Source organism: Podarcis melisellensis (genome assembly GCF_964234715.1).
Source record: "Podarcis melisellensis genome assembly, chromosome: 2".
In the NCBI taxonomy this organism is placed as follows: Eukaryota; Metazoa; Chordata; class Lepidosauria; order Squamata; family Lacertidae; genus Podarcis; species Podarcis melisellensis.
The window spans coordinates 103,227,451-103,247,198 of record NC_138529.1 but is presented as its reverse complement, the minus strand read 5'-3'; the positions used below and the strand labels follow the sequence as shown (position 1 = coordinate 103,247,198).

Genomic DNA, 19,748 nt, shown 5'->3' with positions numbered 1-19,748 from the left:
ACCCTGGAGAGCTGCTGCCAGTCAGTGTTGAAAACACTGAGTCAGATGGGCCAATGGCAGCTTCATATGACCTTCTGTGCATGCTTTCCTGGCAGCAGATCCACTGTCTTACATGAGGTCTGCAGACACCCCAGCTCACAGATCTCCTTCCAGGGTTGGCAGATCCAGCCTCCAAGGAGCATGCTGCAGCTGTTGCTGCCACTGCGGCAGCCGCCACCACAGCAGCAAAGGGTGATGCATTCTCTGGAGGCAGGATCTGCTGCCCCTGCGGAACCAGCCGCCCGAGGCAGTAGCCTCACCCTGCCTCAAGGGTGGGCCGGCCTTAGTCTCCCACTCACTGGCCCTGTTTCTTTGTCTCCGAAACAGTGGTTTCATCACACACCAAAGCTTTGATCAGCACCCTTCCCACTCTGGTGGTAGGGAAGAAGGAAGCTGCAATACCTTTCAAATTTGTGATGCAGAAGGTGGGGGGCTGTTCTGCAAACGGAGGGTCACCTTCCCTCTTGGGCAACCGTGCCAGTGGTGGGGAGACTCTTGGGGAGCTAAGTCTGTGTCCGCTGGACCTGGAGTTCCTCCTCTGGTGCATTTTACTTCCCTAACATTCCAAGCATGCAATTCTCCCATGAACGTAATAAGGTGCCAGAAGCCATTCTGGGCCATGAACGAGGTTGTTCACTCACCGCCGCATTGTAAAGCATCGAGTTGTTGGCATCTGTCTATCTCAGGGGACAATGGAGGAATGCGCCTTTGCAAGTGAAGTCAAACTGTTCGAAGGTTGCGGTGGCTGCTGTGGCTGTAGAGGCTGATACGGGAGAGACGTGTTTTGTTGCAGCAGCGGCAGATGAAGGCGCCCGGTTCTGCTGTTGCAGATGCACCATGGTGTTTCTTCTCTCTGTGCTTCTCCCCAGGAATCCTTCCTCCTCTGGTCACTGCTTGACCTGCGGTCATCTGCAAGGGATCCCCACAGGGTGGGGTAGAGGTTGCCAGCCTTCATGCCATGTTTGCTGATGTCTTTGTAACACAGAGTTGGACTGCCAATGGGCTGGTGCCTGAAGCCAGCTCCCCACAGAGCAAGTCCTTGGGGATCCTGCCATCTTCCATTTTGTGGACAAGACCAAGCCTGTGTAGATGTCACTAAGACAGGAGAGCAAACATGCTGGGAAGGTGGGATTGGAAAAGCTCATCTTTGTTTGAAACTGCCCATGCGATGCCCAAAACCTTCCTGACGTAGCACATGTGGAAGGCATTGAGGCGTAGCTCCTGGCGGCTGTACGTTGCTCACGACTCGCTTCCATAAAGCAGCATGCTCAAAACGCAGGCGAGGTAGACCTTCGTCTTGGTATTGGAAGTTGGCATCACATTCTCCCATACCCTTTTGGGGAGGCGAGCTATTGCCATAGCTGCTGGCTCTCCCAAATCAGTACAGTGGTACCTTGGGTTAAGTACTTATTTCGTTCCAGAGGTCCGTTCTTAACCTGAAACCGTTCTTAACCTGAAGCACCACTTTAGCTAATGGGGCCTCCTGCTGCCGCCGGAGCACGATTTCTGTTCTCATCCTGAAGCAAAGTTCTTAACCCAAGGTACTATTTCTGGGTTAGCGGAGTCTGTAACCCGAAGTGTATCTAACCTGAAGCGTATGTAAACGAGGTACCACTGTATTCCGAATCGGGTTGTAGCTTTAGCAAGCTGGTGGTGATCTCCGCAAAGCCACACAAATTCGCACCCAGGCCTAGCAATTTTATATAGGCAAGTATTGCATGTACAGCCCGCCACTTCTCCACGGAGTTCGAGACCAGGTCCTCAACCACCCTGTGAGGTAGACAAGTTAATCGGCCTGGGGTTCCCCGGGGAGGAGCTTCAGGGCTCTCCACTCCTTCTAGGGTGCAGCGCTGAATTGCTTGGGCGGAAGAAGAAGAGCGGGGGGCTTTTCTGCTGAGTTGCTCAGGGGGGTCACACTTCCTCCCGCTCCCTACCGGAAGAGAAGGCCTTAGAGGGCCGCTCGCGGGTCTGCGGCCAAGCGCCCCACGGAGCAGCATTAAGAATGGCTGCCTCCACCTGTCCAGGGGGGAAGAACGGGGTCAGTTTCCTATATCCGCGAGCGCACCCTGCAGGTGGAGAGGGCGGCGGGGCAGCGCCCTTGGGCCCTCCCTCGCCCTGTGGCTGCGCGGAGAGGGCAGGAGCTCGCGAGGAGCAGCAGCAGCAGCAGCAGCACGTGCCAAGCCCCTCCTTCCCTCGCGCCGCTGCGCGCCATCCAGCCCGGACCGTGGGAGCTGCCGGCTGCTGGCAAGAAAGGCGCGAGGCTCTCTGCGGCGACGGCGCGCCCAGGTTCGCCCTGCTGCGAAGCGCGAAGGAGCTTTTTGCGCGCGCGCGCGCGCGTTTTTTTTAATGTTTTGCGCTCTCTCGCGCGCAGCTCTCCAGATGTGCAGGCAGGCAGCGGCGCGCGGCGCGGCCACGAGCCCGTCGCCGGCTTCACAGGCTGGGCCAGGAGGGAGAGAAAGCAGCGGAGCCCGCCGAGCTGGAGGGTGGCGCTGGGAGGAGGAGGAGGAGGAGGAGGAGGCGAAGCGGCAGTGCTGCTGACGGGGATGATGGCGAGCAGCAGCTCCTGGGCAGCCGCACGGAGATGCCGCAGCCGGGCTTGCGCCTTCGCCTCCGCTGAGATCCGAGCCGTCGGCCCCAGGTGAGCGCCCCCGCTGCTCCGGGGACGGGCGAGGGAGGCAGCAGGGATGTCCGCGGCCGCAAAGGCGGGCCAGGCCGGGGCTGCAAATCCCCAAGAGTTCCAGACGGGATAACGAGCCCGGTTGGGGGGGGCGGGAGAAAAGGAGGGACGCTCCCACCCCCCGGGCTGGCTTAGGAGAAAGGCAGGGGGTCAGCGCGCAAGGAACGTCCCTCGTCAGGAGGCTGCTTTCTTCGGGGGGGGGGCATGCCTAGGCGGGAGGAGAACGGTGCCCGTTGGAGAGAGACGCTTTCTGCACATGCTCCGAGGCACCATGGCCTCGGGGCGAGCCTCGTGTTTGTAAACAGGTGCCCGAGCTCAGGCGAAGTCTTGCCCTTGCGCAAAGAGCGGAGGGGCAGACGCCGCTGCCACCTCTCCCCGCCACCCACCTGCTGTCCCCCTTTTGGCGCCAAGGTGGCCTCGTCGTCGGGGCTTCCCAGCAGAGCTCTGGCTTTCCTCCGTCGCGGAGGGTCGAGGGAGTAGCCCGGGCAGGCGAGCTGGCAGCAGCCCTGGCCGGGAAGCAGCTCTGGGCTTCTTCCCCGCTGACCTTGGGAAGCGACCTGCGGCTGCGGCTTTCTGCGCGAGCGGGGAGGGCAGCCGGGCAGGTTGGGCAGCAGGAGCGGGGGCGGCGGCGCGCTGCCCTCTAAGGTGGACGTGGCTCCGTCCGGGCTGGGCCGGCGTCGGGCACTCGGGACTTACGAGGGAGGATTGGGGGGGGGGAAGAGCCCGCCCGCGCTTTTTGCTTGTTTGTTTGCCTGGAAGGAGGAAGGGGCGGGTTAAAAAGCCGGGACCGAGGAGAGAGGGGAGGCGGTGGGGGTGTCGTGACTTCAGGGCAGTCGAGGGGGCGGAGTGGCAGCGTAGCTTGGGATTCCTGGGCCGCCTCTGGAAGGAATGGGAGAAGGTAGGTTTGGAGCGAGCCGGGTCTCCTTCGAAGGAAGTAGCAGCCTGAATACTTGGGGAGATGCTGTGGGCCCTCCCCTATAAAATTGATGGGCATTGCCCTAAAGTTGATGGGCATTGCCATTCAAACGGTGTGGATGCACCCTATCATGTGGTCGATTACGCAGGGCGGGGCTTACCTGCCCCCTCCCCAATATTATTTATCCAAGTTGGCACCCCTGGCTGTGGGGCAATCTCGGAAGCCTTTAATTTTTGAGGTGGAGAGATTTCCACTCTGTGAGGGAGGAGGGAAATGGGGGCCAACAAGACTCCCTCATCCTCTGAAGGGAGCAGGTGAGGATTGGCTTGGAGGTGCCAAGCTAGCTGGAAACCCTTTGGCAAACCTCTGCTGGCCTGCCACCTTATGGGTGCCAGCTGCCCCATAGTCCTTGCCATTCCCCCCTCCATGCAGGGGCCAAGATTCTGACCAGGGGTTGTGCCCCGTGGAACAGGGAAGGGTGGGCAAATGAACCAGGGACAGACGCCAGCTATGCTTCCACTCCGCCATTGCAAGCTAGGTCACAGAATCATAGGGTTGGGAGGGGACCATGAAGGTCATCTAGTCCAGCCCCCTGCAATGCAGGAATATTTTGCCCAAGGTGGGGTTCGAGCCCATGATCCTGGCATTAAAAGTCTCATGCTCTGCCAACTGAGCTATCCCAGTTCCGCTTCAGCCATTACATATTTATGCCTCTCATCAAAGGTGCTTTTCTGGGTCCCAAAAGGCCCGCCATCCCAGGGTGGGTGGGAGGTAACCAGAGGGGGAAATAGCACCTTTTTGGTTGTGGCTCCCAGTCTGTATAATTCCTACTTGATTGGAGCCAGTCCAGGACCAAGCAAAGATTCCCCACCAACGCTACCACCAAGTTGCCTGAACATTTCAGCATGTTCTGTATTTTTGTTCTATGGTATAGTTTTGCTGGATTGTATTGGGTTTCTGGCTGCTTGTCTCTGTACTTTTAATCTTCGTCATTTCTTTGTTTTGTAATCTTAATAGGTTGTGTGGCACCGAGGGAGTTTTATATACCGAAGCCTCCTTTAGCATCTTACGATTTAGGTGCATGGTGTACGCTCTGAGCGGCTTAAAAGTCTACACCTAAATTGCAAGATGTGGATGCAATAGACATGTTTGCAAACAGGCATATGCTAGTCAGGGGTACGTGGTTGGCTACATCTGCCTGTTGAGCGTGCGTTCACTGAGCAATGTGTGAAACGTACCTCGGGGCACCAGGCATGGCTGTGCTTGTGTTTGACTCAGGGAGACACTAGAACACAATGTGCCTGTGTCTAGGACCCTTCGTTGGCTGGCTGTAAGAAGAGATTATCTATAGGCAATTGAGAGGTGATGTACATACAGTATAGCTTTTTCCTGTGTGGGAAGTGTTTCTCTGCCCTGAGAAGTGCAATGGTGTGAAACAACCCCCTTGGATCTCTGAAACAGAAATCGGCCTTAGTGTGCACATTTCAATATATGCATAGGCCACCTGTAATTTCCCGAAAGTGGGTTTTAAGGCATAATTGGTGGGAGGACAGGGAATAGGATTTGGGGCTTTGGTTTGTCTCTTTTTGTCTTAGTATTTGACTTAGGAAATGTCTTTGGGTGAGGAAAGGGGAATATGTAGGGAGTTAGGAGTCCAGATTTTAGTCTTCCGTGGGTGAAAAGTGTGTTCTGTCGAGTGTATGTGTGTTTTTTGAGGGGGAGGGAGTTGGCTGTCTTTGATTTATTATTGCTTGCAACTCTAGAGCAGACTCATTTTTCCAACGTGGCCAAGTCAATCTCACTCTGTGCCTCACTTATAAAATGAAGATAATGATGTTTCTTTGCCAAGCTGCAGGGCTTGGGAGGATAACTGATTGGTTGGGAGGTGCCCTGATACTGTGTTAGCATTGATGTTGTGGTTCTGTGGCTACCAGGCTCATGGTCTTCCTTTGTAGCCCACTGCCGCGCATGTTAATGGAGAGGGGAGAAGGGGGAGATGTTTATTTTTGGAGTCAGTCCAGCCTTGAGCATAAGGATAGCTTTTACCATTTTGCCGTCTCCTCCCTGAATTATTCTACAGGTTTCGGTAGTCAAGATTCTGAATATTTAATGCGCTTTAATCCTCCCTACCATTCTCACAGTTAAGGTGGTACGTGGCTGGCATTTCTCCCCAATCTTTCAATGTGCTCTTATGGACTAAGAAATGGGGATTCTAGTCCACATTATTTTATTTATTTACTTATATATTAAAAATATTTCTATACCACTAGCTATTAAAAAAATAATAATCAGAGTGGTTTACAAACAATTATATATAAATAAAGTCATACGACTGAAAGGTTAAAAAACAGAAATCAGCTCAGTGTTGCCTGCAAAAACCTGACAATACTTACTTGCCTGCAAAAACCTGACAATCACTTTAGAGATTGCACCAGAAGCAGTTTAGTCATGCTGGCCACATGACCCAGAAAGCTGTCTGTGGACAAACGCTGGCTCCCTCGGCCTGAAAGCGAGATGAGCACTGCAACCCCATAGTCGCCTTCGATTGGACGTAACTGTCCCAGGATCCTCTACATTCTACCTTTTTTAACCTATGGAAATTGGGTTTGGGTAGGTGATCCAGGCAATTGCCTGAGTAGGGTGGCTTAGACTTGAAGGCTAGCGTGCGTATATCCCTGTCTCATGCTATCAATCCAGTACAGTACCAACATCAGGCATTGCATCCTGGGAGAATTCAAGATGGCAGCAGCTTGCCACAAAACAGGGCTAATTGGCAGCTCATTGGCAATAAAAAAAAGTGTTGCTGGGTTAACACATATGTGAGTAACTGCTGAGTGAGTGAGTGAGTGAGTGACTGGCAGCCAGTAGCCATACTGCATGGGGACTTTGATGGGAAGGGCACTGTCAACAGCACTGGGCAGGGAGCCATAACTGGAGAATCTTTTAAAGTCTGGCCCTGGCAATCAGGGTTCTCGGTTGTGCCAGAAGCCTACACACAAGCTAGCTCAGTGTTTCTCAAGCTAGGAATGATGGGAGTTCTGGTCCAAAAGCAGGTGCAGACCCAAATCTGGGAAACACTGCACTAGCCTCTCTGATTCAGACCTCCTCCAACGTGTAGCTGCTGACGAGAGACACAATGGCAGGAGGAAGGCCAGTGAGCATACCTTGCGCTCTTTCCCTCACATGATGCTCATTGCAGAAAGGGAGTCTGGCTGAATTGAGCTATACTGACTGACCCAAGGAGTTTCGTGGCTGGGATTTGAACACAGGTCTTCCCCCAGCAAAAGTCTAATGCTGTTCTCAATACATGCAGCCCTCTCTCTCAGTTTTTTTCTTCACCTCTTCCAGGGTTAAGCCCTGGGATTTAAGCTAGGGAGACACCCTGTCTTAATGGGTGTACAGTGGTACCTCTGTTCTTCACCCGAAACCGTTCTTAACCTGAGGTACCACTTTAGCTAATGGGGCCTGCTGTGCTGCCGGCGCGCAATTTCTGTTCTCATCCTGAGGTAAAGTTCTTAACCTGAGGTACTACTTCCAGGTTAGTGGAGTCTGTAACCCAAAGTATTTGTAAGCTGAGGTGTTTGTAACCTGAGGTACCACTGTACAGTGGTACCTCAGGTTACATACGCTTCAGGTTACAGACTCTGCTAACCCAGAAATAGTGCTTCGGGTTAAGAACTTTGCTTCAGGATGAGAACACAAATCGTGCTCCAGTGGCGTGGCAGCAGCAGGAGGCCCCATTAGCTAAAGTGGTGCTTCAAGTTAAGAAGAGTTTCAGGTTAAGAACGGACCTCCAGAACGAATTAAGTACTTAACCTGAGGTACCACTGTATAGGGTTATGTAGCAGTTACAGTCCTGCTGTCCAAACTCTACAGGGATTCATATGTATTTTGTAACTGGATTAGGAACTGGGAAGGTGAGACCGTGAGGTAATAATAATAATAATAATAATAATAATAATAATAATAATACCTTTATTGTCAATGTACAACCTATGTACAATGAAATTAACCAAGCCTCCCCCCAAAAAACACTCAATCTCATTGCACTCTGTGTGCTTTTCGCACAACACACCAACCCCAGAAGTCAGTTGCACTGGATGCTGTTACGGTCCCCCCCTCCCGCCCCCCCAAAAGAAGGCAGAGATAAGTACTTGGACAGCTCAAGTGGTGGTGGTCTAACTAGACAGATTTCATCATCTTCACAGCAGATCATCTTCTCTTGTGGTTCGGTCTCTGAGACTCCGCGGGCAGTATGGGGGTTAATGGGCCGTGCAGAGCGGTGCTTGGCATCCTTATTTCATAAGTCTGTGTCTATGCCCAGGGGTCATTCGGCACATTAGCCGAGTGCCCATAAAGCGCGCACACACAATGCAGCTCGCGCACGGACCCTAAATGGTACATATTGGTTTCATAGTTCATTCCAAGTAACAGAGAGATTTGGAGGCGGGGGGGAGGGGTTGGATGGCTTGACAGATCTCTCTCCTTTTCCTGGAGTGTAGGGCTGGGGCAGAGGGCAGTAGCGTTTGAGGGTCCACAACAGGGAAATCTTGCATGTTTCTGAAAAGAACCAGGCATTGTGTGGGATGCATCGCAGATGATGCCGCTTACCAATATAACACAGCAAGTCTTCGCTCCCGTCTTTCTCGCCGCTCTGTCTCATCTCTGTCACTTCAACACCCGTTAATAGTTGGTCTCCTTCCACTTGCTGGGGGCGAAGAATGGAATTTTCAGATACTGAGTGATTGACAGCTTGCTGCATTGCATCCCCTGGAGCCTACTTCGCGGCCCCTCCCCCCCTCCAATTTACATAGGATGCTCTCAGTCAAACTTCATTCGCTTTTCTGCATAAGAGTCCCATAACCTTAGATCATGGGTAGGCAAACTAAGGCCCAGGGGCCAGATGCGGCCCAGTCACCTTCTAAATCCGGCCCGCTGACGATCTGGGAATCAATGTGTTTTTACATGAGTAGAATGTGTCCTTTTATTTAAAATGCATCTCTGGGTTATTTGTGGGGCATAGGAATCCATTCATTCCCCCCCAAAAAATATAGTCCTGCCCACCACATGGTCTGAGGGACAGTGGACCCAGCCCCCTGCTGAAAAAGTTTGCTGACCCCGTCTTAGACGATGGTCTATACAATATGGAGTTTCATACTAACCCAGCTGGAAGCCCTTTCCTTTCCACTGTGTTAATTGCACGCTGGGTCAAAGGGGGTGCGTTCAAGAGCGTCATCCACCAAATGGTTGCCACTGTAAAGAGACAGTGTGGTATACTGGCTAGAGTGTCAGACCAGGAGCTGGGAGAGACCAGGGTTCAAATCCCCACATGGCTCTGGCGCTCACTGGGTGACCTTGACCCAGACACGGCCTCTCAGCCCGTCCTACTTCACAGGGTTGTTGTGAACATGAAATGAGGAGGATTGGGGGGTTGGGAACTATGCACGTTTCTTTGAGCTCCTTGGAGGAAAAGGTGAAGTATAAATGCAATCGGTGAATGTTTGCTGCAGAAGCCCAGCTGTGTCCCAGAGCTTTCCCATAACAAAATTCTGCAACAGAAACCTGTGAAAAGTGGGTTGTGAGGTTCTTGGTCTTGGTGCAGCTGGCATATGAATACTTTCTAGAAACCCCTTCCAGCGCCACCACATCAATCCTGCCCCATCATCAAGCACTGGAAGACTGTGCAACACATTTGCACCCTGAATAGGGAGATGGGAAGCTGCCTTACAATGAATCAGATGAGAGCCAGTGTGGTGTAGTGGTTAGGAGCAGTAGACTCGTAATCTGGGGAACCGGGTTCGCTTCCCCGCTCCTCCACATGCAGCTGCTGGGCGACCTTTGGCTAGTCACACTTCTCTGAAGTCTCTCAGCCCCACTCACCTCACAGAGTGTTTGTTGTGGGGGAGGAAGGGAAAGGAGAATGTTAGCCGCTTTGAGACTTCTTCGGGTAGTGATAAAGCGGGATATCAAATCCAAACTCTTCTTCTTCTTCAGTCCACCCAGCTCAGTGCTGTCTGCACAGACTGGCAGCAGCTCTCCACAGCTGCATGCCCCCAGCCTTGCCTGAGGAAGATTTCATGTCTTGAACCTGGAACCTTCTGCATGCAAAGCAAGTGCTGTCCCCCTGAGCTACGTCCATTTTGGCACTCGCTGCCCAACAGCTTGGCTGTTTCTCATTGAGGGCAGCCAGTTTCCTACCCCGGTCCTGAATTAGGTCAAGAAAGCCGGCGCACTCGTCGCAAGCCATACTGTGCTTTTCAGTCACCTGCAGGCTGGTCTTTTTTTCCGGAACGGAAAGGTATTGAACAGTGACCTTGGCTGCGCAAGAACAAGAGCGCAACACTTTTGTGCAGAAACGTTGGCCCCCACCCCTTCCAAGTGCTGCCTTGTTCGAAGGATTAAAGAAGAAAAGTCATTACTGATGAAATCTCTGCGCATGTAATTGTTTTGGTTAAATTAAAACTCTGCTTATTCCTTCCCTCCCCAACCTGCCCCCCTCCCGCCGGCCTGTGCACACCTTGCTGCCTTTGCCTTGTGCTGTTTCTGTCATGCTCAGTTGCGCAACGTGAAAGGCAAGGGATCGACTGGTGTCCTAAATGGGGAAGAGGCAGGCACTCAAGTGCAGCCATCGTTGTTAACCCTTGTTTAGCAACCTGGATGTTCTTTTCGACAAGAGAGCAGACCAGGCCAGTCTCAAAAAAAATAATAGTCGGGCTCCAAGCCAGATCATTTCATAGCCCGTGCAAAGGATTATATACTGTTTTCATTTTGGATTAGCCTGGAATATTAACTGCAGTGTCCCTGTTCCATGCTTGCAGCACTGCAACCGTCATAGAGCCAGTGCAGAGAGTAGCAGGACAGAGTATAGTTTGGCTTGGAGTGGAAAGGCTTCTCCCCAAAGCCAAGGTGGGGGAGCTGGAGTGCTTGGTATTTTTTTAATTTATTTAATCGTTTTTTCAATACAAACAACGACCACAAAAAACACATGCAACAAAAACCGCAATAACACAATTTAACGTTTCATATTTGAGTACTGATATACCTATGACTACACCTTTTTAACAATACTTCCCCACCTGTCATCCCCCTACTTCCCACCACCGTCCGACTTATCGCTTAAGTATTAAATTCCTTCCAGATTTCTTCATATTTATCCATTCTTAATTTGCGTCGACATGCAGTTCGTTCGTATGTGGCTAGTCCTTATTGTCAATCCATGTGCTCAATGGAATCTTTTTGCGGCTCTTCCAATTCATCAGAACAAGTTTTTTTGCTTCTAATATGGCACGGTGCATCCATTTTTTTTGACAAACTGGAGTGCTTGGTACGAAATGAGACAATTGGAATAGTGGGCATATCGGGAACCTAGCAGAACAGAGAATCAGTGTAGTGCAGGATTATCCAAAGAAGAAAGTGGTTTAATAATGGGCGAGATAGCAACTATCTTGCCACATGGAACACAAATTTTTGAGATAGCAACTAACACTCACATTGCTTGGATAAATATACACAGCTTTTCCAGATAGTTTAAATGACTGCTACTGTGGACCATCTGGCTAAGGAAATGATTAGATAACCTAAGGAAAGCTCTGCCCACATAGCATTCTGCTCCCATTGTGGCCAACCTGATGCCTCTGGGAGGCCTACCCCCCCCCAAAGAAACTGGGGGGGGAGTGGCATTCTACCTCTCCAAATTCCCAGAAACTGATATTCAACGAAGTATACAGCCTTTGACCCTGGGTGCAGTACAGTGGCACCTTGGTTCTCAAATTTAATCCGTTCCGGAAGACTTGCTCCAAAACCAAAGCATTCCAAAACCAAGGCATGCTTTCCCATAGAAGGTAGTGAAGTACGGATTAATCCGTTCCAGACTTTTAAAAACAACCCCTAAAACAGCAATTTAACATGAATTTTACTATCTACCGAGACCATTGATCCATGAAATGAAACCAGTACTATACTATAAATAAAACAGTATTGTAGATGATAAAAATTAAAATTAGTATTTTTTCTTACCTGTACTGAGTCATTGTTTGGATGGGGGGCTTTTATCCATTTCCACAGTCACTCAATCAATCAATCAGTAGGTGAACTGTGATCCACACAGTCACAAAAACAAATTAACTGAAAAAGCCTCAAAACAAAAAATGCAAAATAAATAGCAAAAACAAAAGCACCAAATATCACCTCAGAACACTGCAATCGGAAACGGAAGGCTTGAATTACAATGGGAGGGGGCACAAATTAGCAGCGTAACAGGAATCATGGGGGGACTCAAAATGGAGCATGTTCGGCTTCCGAAAAAAAGTTCGAAAACCGGAACACCTACTTCCGGTTTTGCAGCGTTCAGGTTCCAAGTTCGTGAACTAAGCTGTTCAAAAACCGAGGTGCCACCGTATTGATATTATTATCTATATTTCAATGCCTGTCCCATGGAAGATGGAGCAAGCTTGTTTTCTCCAGCTCTGGAGGGTAGGACTCGAGCCAATGGCTTCACGTAACAAGAAAGGAGATTCTGAACTAAACGTCAGGAATAACTTTCTGGTAGTAAGAGCTGTTTGACAGTGAAATGGACTCCCTCAGGAGGTTGTGGACTCTTTCACTGGAGATTTTAAAGCAGAGGTTGGATGGCCACCTATTGGGGATGCTTTAGCTGAGATTCCTACACTGCAGGCGGTTGGACTAGATGACCCTCGGAGGTCCCTTCCAACTATGATTCTGTATAATGTTTAATACAGTACAGACACTCAATTTTTTCAGGAGACCTATGTACCTTTTACAGTGCTTTGCTTTCAGAATTCGTTGTACACGGCACGGCTTCTTTACCAATTCATGAGATGTAAATCACTACTAAGGGGGGGGGGACTCCCTCAGGTAATTAGTAGGCCTGTCACTAAAGAAAACTTAGTTGATTAATCTTACAAGTTGTAGCTGATTAACTGATTAATCAAAATATTTCTGAATTTGCATATGGGGGGAACCAAAACTAATGAAACAAAGCATACTTCTTTTGCTTCCAAATGGTGTGTGTGTGTGTGTGTGTGTGTGTGTGTGTTTGCGCATGCATCACGAAGACATCTGAAGGCAACCCTGTTTAGGGAAGTTTTAAATGTTTGACGTTTTACCGGGTTTTTAATATTCTGTTGGGAGCCACCCAGAGAGGCTGGGGAAACCCAGCCAGATGGGCAGGGTATAAGTAATAAATTATTATTATTATTATTATTATTATTATTATTATTATTATTATTATTATTATTTCTTCGTAGAAGCAGCACCTCCACCCCTTTCTCATACAATACAAATAAAACACCTCCGATAAGAATTGCCTTTCAACTCATGCCTTGCCATTTTCTCTCTTAAATACCTGCCAGCTAAGATTCCACTTCATGGATCTGACAAAGGGATCTTGAATCCCTGAAAGCTTATGCCACGATGAATTTCTTAGCTTTTAAGGTGCCACCAGATCCTTTGTACTTGTTGCTTCAAGAGACTTAACGCTAACAAAGATGTTTGTTTGAGACTAACGAGAGACTAATTTCCTCTCTGGAAATGCTAATAAGACAGGGTTTGTTTGCCATCTTCAGTTTTTGTACGCACTTGTATTTAAAAATAAATCAAAATCCCCTGCTGATTATTTGGTCTTTTCTAGTCAATGAAATCGCAGCTGATTAATTGAATATTGCACTCTTAATAGTTCGGCTCAGTCTGTGGAAACGCCGCCTCTTGCACAGTTCCCAGCTCTTTCTAACTTCCCCCTTGCTAGTTCTGCAGTTGCATTTCTTCATCTTAAAAGGCACAAGTAGCAAATATTCATCTCTCTGGGGAAAGCTGGCATTTGACTCACTGGAGATGTGCTAGTGTCCACCATCTCTTACCAGCATCTAAGTGCTATTTTGTAAAATAATAATAATATATCACATCCTTCCATGTATTAATCCCCATCTTTTCGATATTTTAAGATGAAATGGATTTCCCTTTTCTTGCAGGGGGCTCTGTCAGGGTTCCTCTGCATTGTGAGCTTTGCAGCATATGATTTCCCTCTCTAAATTCCATGGGATATAAAACTCCCTTTCCCCAGGGAAATGAAGAGTAGACAATCATCCCTCTCTTTCCTTGGGTCCAGGCGGCCTTTATTTGCCCAGCCCTCGAGGCATGTGTGTCACAGTACACTGTCTTGCCTCATGAGCTGCTTCTGAGCTCGTTATCCTTGAAGCAGACACAGTTGACATTGCTTCATTAGCCTCATTAGCAGGTTGCTGTGGTGCCAGGCTTTGAAGGCTTTGTATTAATTTACATGCAAACACATATTGGGGAGGGTGAGTTGACACTGCGTCCTGGAATGGGGGAAAGAAGCTGGGGGTATGCTTTGTTTAACCTTAAAAGCAGAGGCCCTTGCAGTTCTAAGGTATTTGAAAATTCTGCAACCACAAAGCCCCTAATCACAACATGGTAAGGAGCGAATGTTACTGTATACATTATACAGTTCATTCTTTTTTAAAAATGGCATTCAGATTTTATTTTGTTTTACAGTGGTACCTTGGGTTACATACGCTTCAGGTTACAGACTCCACTAACCCAGAAATAGTACCTCGGGTTAAGAACTTTGCTTCAGGATGAGAACAGAAATCGCACGGCGGCAGTGGGAGGCCCCATTAGCTAAAGTGGTACCTCAGGTTAAGAACAGTTTCAGGTTAAGAACGGACCGCCAGAACGAATTGAGTTCTTAACCCGAGGTATCACTGTATTTTTGTAAATGGCTGGAGCAGGGAGTGCTGGGACTTAACAGAAAATCATGATGTGGATGAGTGTACAAGAAGAGGAGAGGAACTCAGAGCATTGATAAAGTACAGTACAGTCGCACCTCGGAAGTCAAACAGAATCCATTTTGGAAGTCCGTTCGACTTCTGAAACGCTCAGAAACAAAAGCACGGCTTCTGATAGGATGCTCCTGCAGCCAACTGGAAGCCGCAGAAGCCCTGTCAGATGTTCGGCTTCCAAAAGAACGTTTGAAAACTGGAACACTCACTTCCAGTTTTCGATTGTTCGGGAGCTGGAACATTCGACTCCCAAGGTGTTCTGGTGCCGAGGTACGACTGTACTCCCTGGCTGTGGGAAATCCCATTCTAAAGTCTCAGTGGTTTTCCAGGGCTGCAATCCTATGCATACTTTTTTATAAAGCCCTACATGGCTTGCGTCCAAGCTATTTAAAATACTATATTTCCCTCATACAAACCTGCCTGAGATCTTTGGGGAGGCCCTTCCCTTGGTCCCACCACCCTTACAGGGTGGGGTTGCAGGACAGGGCCTTCTCAGTGGCTACTCCCAGACTACAGTACTCCTTCCCTAGTGAAGCTAGACTGGTTCCCTCCATGTTGTTCTTCCACCGACAAGTCAAGATTATTTTTGTTCCAACAGGATTTTGGGAACTGACTGCTTTTAATTAAAGGGCTGATGCCAGGCTGTTTTTATAGAAATTATTTGTTATGTTATAAATATATGATGATGGTGATGATAATTGGGAGTAAACCCTACTAAATATGAACAAGGTTGCAGCCTTTTTTCTTTTCTTTTCTTTTTAAAGTAATAGACAAGTTTGTTTGGTCTTATCTCCTCAGCCATTAAAGGTAAAGGTACCCCTGCCCGTACGGGCCAGTCTTGACAGACTCTGGGGTTGTGCGCCCATCTCACTTAAGAGGCCAGGGGCCAGCGCTGTCCGGAGACACTTCCAGGTCACATGGCCAGCGTGACATCGCTGCTCTGGCGAGCCAGAGCCGCACACGGAAACGCCGTTTACCTTCCCGCTGGTAAGCGGTCCCTATTTATCTACTTGCACCCGGAGGTGCTTTCGAACTGCTAGGTTGGCAGGCGCTGGGACCGAGCAGCGGGAGCGCACCCCGCAGCAGGGATTCGAACCGCCGACCTTTCAATCGGCAAGTCCTAGGCGCTGAGGCTTTAACCCACAGCGCCACCTACCACTTATTTGGTTTTTTGCATCCTTTAAATATGCAAATTATTTCACAATCCTTTTCTCATCTGGGGGTTACCAGATTTTCAACTGGCCAGTGTGCAGTTAACAGTTGCTTGGTGTGCAGACAGACACACTGTGAAAAATGATGCCTGCTGGTTTCTGCACCTCGTTGTTGCTGTTAAAAGAAAGCAGGAGAAGAGGTTAGAACATGTTATCCTAAAACAACAGCCCTGCAAGATAGATCACGTGTGTTTATTTAAAGAGACATGCATGCAGGTATGTTTCCTATGCCCATGGAGCAAATTTCAGCTTTAGAGAGATAATTTAAGCAAGGAGAATAAAGATAAAGGTACCCCTGACCATTAGGTCCAGTCGTAGCCGACTCTGGGGTTGCGGCGCTCATCCCGCTTTATTGGCTGAGGGAGCCGGCATACAGCTTCCGGGTCATGTGGCCAGCATGACTAAGCCGCTTCTGGCGAACCAGAGCAGCGCGCGGAAACACCGTTTACCTTCCCGCCGGAGCGGTACCATACTGAAGAGCAAAAAGGTTTCTCCGGAACTTCAGGTGCATTCTGGTTCCCCTCTCCCTTGGGCCGCTATAATTTATTTCTTTTCAAAAATGAGATTCTGATCCGTCACATCTAGCAGCTTGTGGCCTTCTGCATTGTTCAGGCAGGAAGTGCAAGCTGTGAGAGTCTTTTCTTCCTCAAGGCCATCTTGTAAATTCATGGCTGAGCAAGGATTTGAGTCCATTTTGATCTCCCAACTTACTGGATCATAAGGAAGAGACTGCCTCTTCGTCTCTGGATTCTTCACACTCTGCTTGAGAGAGGTCCCCACGTTCCATGCTTATTCTCGGGTTTTGCTGTCCCAAACAATTTTTGGTGGCTCTGTGCCCCCCTGGTCTAGAAGGAACCCCACGCAGTGGCTCTGTTCAGGCTGGTCCATTAGGTCTCTGCGCTCCAACCTCTGTCTGCCCTCAGCCAGCCGCTACCTGCCTGGCTGTAGGCCTCTTTCATTAATCTCAGCTTTGCCCATAGTTAGGGCAGAGCCCTACTCCTGCCAAGGGGCCAGCCCCTGTCACTGCTTTCTTTTGTGACCTTATGTAATTTCCTCTCATCAATTCCAGAAGGTTTCTCACCTTTCCTTGCTCTTGGGATGCTTAAGAAAGCGCTGCTCCCCCTGACTCATTCTTTTCCCCCCGATTAAAAAAAAACAAAATCCCGATAAAATATTAGCTGCACAATAGCTCCTTTCTGGGTTTGGAGGAGTGAGACTCATCCCTTGTCCCTGACACTCCCAGCATCTTACAGCACCTCTCTAATGAGTCACGCGAGCGAGACACACACAAACACCCCACCTTCCACGCTGCCACTGTTGACGGATGGGTCTGTTAGCGGCTGTGGCCCACGTCCCCTCCTGCCAGCTCCGTGGAGATTTATGCCTTTAATATCCCCAGCCGTACAAGAGTTCTCACAGCAGTGAAGCAGCCCCCAGGACAAGTCAGCGTGCAGAAGGGACTTCTTGCACCAAGAGTCTTAGTTAACATCCTGAAACGCAGCAGTCTGTGGCTGGGAGACGGGGGAGGAGAAGGGAACGAGGCTTGCTTTACAGTCAACCTTTTTCCTGTGTGGATATTCTTCGGGTAGAAGGGGGAAAGTGTCTTAAGTCCTTATGTGTAATGTGCAGCGAAACATGCACACAGGTATGTGTGTTAACGGGGGGAAGGCTATAGCTCAGTAGTGGATTCGTTCAGCTTGTTTACAGTCTGGGGTTCAATCTCTGCCATCTCTAGTTGTTGGTGTGTTTTTTCTTTGAGGATTAGCTAGCAGGTCATGGGAAAGACCTCCCGTGTTTTGTAAGATCCTGCACACCTGCCGCCATCCAGAATAGGCAGCGCTAAGCTACGTAGACAGATAACCTGATGATACAAGTAAAAAAACTGCTCCTTTTTCCTTATGGGGTACCCAAGAGCCCATACAGAGTCCTTTTGTAGGTTCTCTATCGGTAGGAGAAAATAACAGCGACCAACCAGAGAATATTGAGAAGCAAAGCAGCTAGTAAGCCTGATCTTTATTAACTGTTGCAACAGGGTGCTCCCTGACATATAGACATTTTAAATTGCCCGCCCTGGAGTCCAAGACCACCCCAGAAACACCATACATACATCACAGAAGGGGTGTAGCCCAAGACCACCCCCCAGATACATCATACCTACATCACAGAAAAGGCGGTCTACAACAGAAATCTGAGTGCATTGTTTATCTCCTGTCTGGCAAGTTACCTGATTGCATTATCTGGATTTTGGCCACTCTTTTGTTATTATAACTACTTAATTCCTGAATCTAGGTCACAGGCTCACACCATATCTTGAATGTGCCCTTAAGATTTGTAAGGACAGGATTTGTGAGGAAAGAGACAATGGGGAGGTTTCCCACTTTGACCTTGCAGGGAAATATTTGAGGTCAATTTGTTCAAGACCTTTCCTGTGGGGTTTCAGACATGTGGTTTATATATACAGTTTTGAACATTTATTTTTTTTATACGTGACCTTAAAATTCTTATAATACTGATCTTGTACAAGGTTGCTTCCCTATGTACACATGTCCACACACAAGCTTTTTTTCCCTTCATGGAAGCAATAGTCGTGTCAGGAAAAAAACATCAGGTATGAAGCTACCTAATAGTACTGCCACTATCCTGCAGTCACAGCTTTTCACTCCCCATCTAGCTCTCGCCTAAGACATGGCCACACTGAGCCAAACCAGTAGTCCACCCAGTTAATATGGACAAATGAAGCTGTTCTTAAACCAGTGGACCAACTCGGTATATCTGGTCGGGGTGTGCATCAGATTTGGACAAATCTTGAGCTGAGACAGGGTGCTTCAAGGGGTTTAGGGGCAGGATTGATATCGGGTTTTCCCAAACTTGGGTCTCCCGCTGTTTTCGGACTACAACTCCCATCATCCCTAGCTATCAGAACCAGTAGGATTAATGGGAATTGTAGTCCAAAACACCTTGGCACCCATGGTTGTAAACCCTGATCTATATGAAGCTGCGTGCGAAGGTGGCACTGTGGGTTAAACCACAGAACCTAGGACTTGCCGATCAGAAGGCCTGCAATGGGGTGAGCTCCCATTGCTTGGTCCCTGTGCCTGCTCACCTAGCAGTTCAAAAGCATGTCAAAGTGCAAGTAGATAAATAGGTACCACTCCAGCAGGAAGGTAAACAGCGTTTCTGTGCGCTGCTCTGGTTCTCCAGAAGCAGCTTAGTAATGCTGGCCACATGACCCGGAAGCTGTACGCCTGCTCCCTCAGCCAATAAAGCAAGATTAGCGCCGCAACCCCAGAGTCGGTCACGACTGGACCTAATGGTCGGGGTCCCTTTACCTTTACCTTTACATGAAGCTGCATGAGTTGAAGCAGGGTCCCCTGAAGTGCTTCATTGTGCCTTGGTGGTTCAGTGGTGGTGGTAGTGAGCTTTGCAGAAACCAAAAGTTATTTCTCTAGCTTAAGGAAAATGCCAGACTGAGGCAAGGGGGGATGGAATGTGCTCCTTTGCACCTGACTGGTATAGCTTGTAATCAGGTGTATTTATTTCGCAAGTGCTCTCCAATCCCAATGCTTTGGGGAAAGGAGCATCTTTGCAAGAGCAGAACTTGCATCTCTAAGTCATCAGCATGGGTGGAGAGCTCCTTCACAACTGACAGACCTGTAGCTCATGATCAGAGCGAATGGTTTTACCCAGGAAGCAAATCCCTTTTAGTTCTTCCCACCCCAAAATCAATGGTAAAGGCACTTAGCACAAAAGTCCCTGGGGATATTTGACTGCAGTTTGGCAGATTTCTTATCCAGAGGGGCACTTCTCACTAATGCCTGTAAATTTCATTTTAATTCTGCACAAAACACATGGGAAGTTTAAGTGATTCCTTTTTCACCCTAAAACTGTAAAAGCTGCCCTTGCAGGAAAATCACTATCTATCTGAAATTTGGCAGTATCTGCTCTCAAAAGTGGCAGCCTTGCCTGGAAAGGTTATGTAATTGAAATACTTTATTGTCACTTGTACAACTTGTATACAGTGAGATTACACGAGCACCCCTCCACTCAGCTCTCTTAGTCTTAATTCCCCTCATTTACTGACGCACACC

General features: G+C 49.0%; 1 protein-coding gene across 2 annotated transcripts in view; it reads left to right on the top strand.

The window, feature by feature from the left end:
* Window positions 1-1,657: 1,657 nt before the first annotated feature.
* Window positions 1,658-19,748, top strand: part of LOC309364921 (G-protein coupled receptor 22-like) — a 38,649-nt gene continuing 20,558 nt past the window's right edge. Inside the window, exon 1 of one of the 2 annotated variants that reach the window (XR_014165902.1) lies at window positions 1,658-2,325. The gene's annotated coding sequence lies outside the window, so the exon portion shown is untranslated. Of the gene's footprint in view, window positions 2,326-2,351; window positions 2,678-19,748 lie in introns of those variants that run through there. The other variant, XM_081902935.1, reaches the window with a different exon arrangement.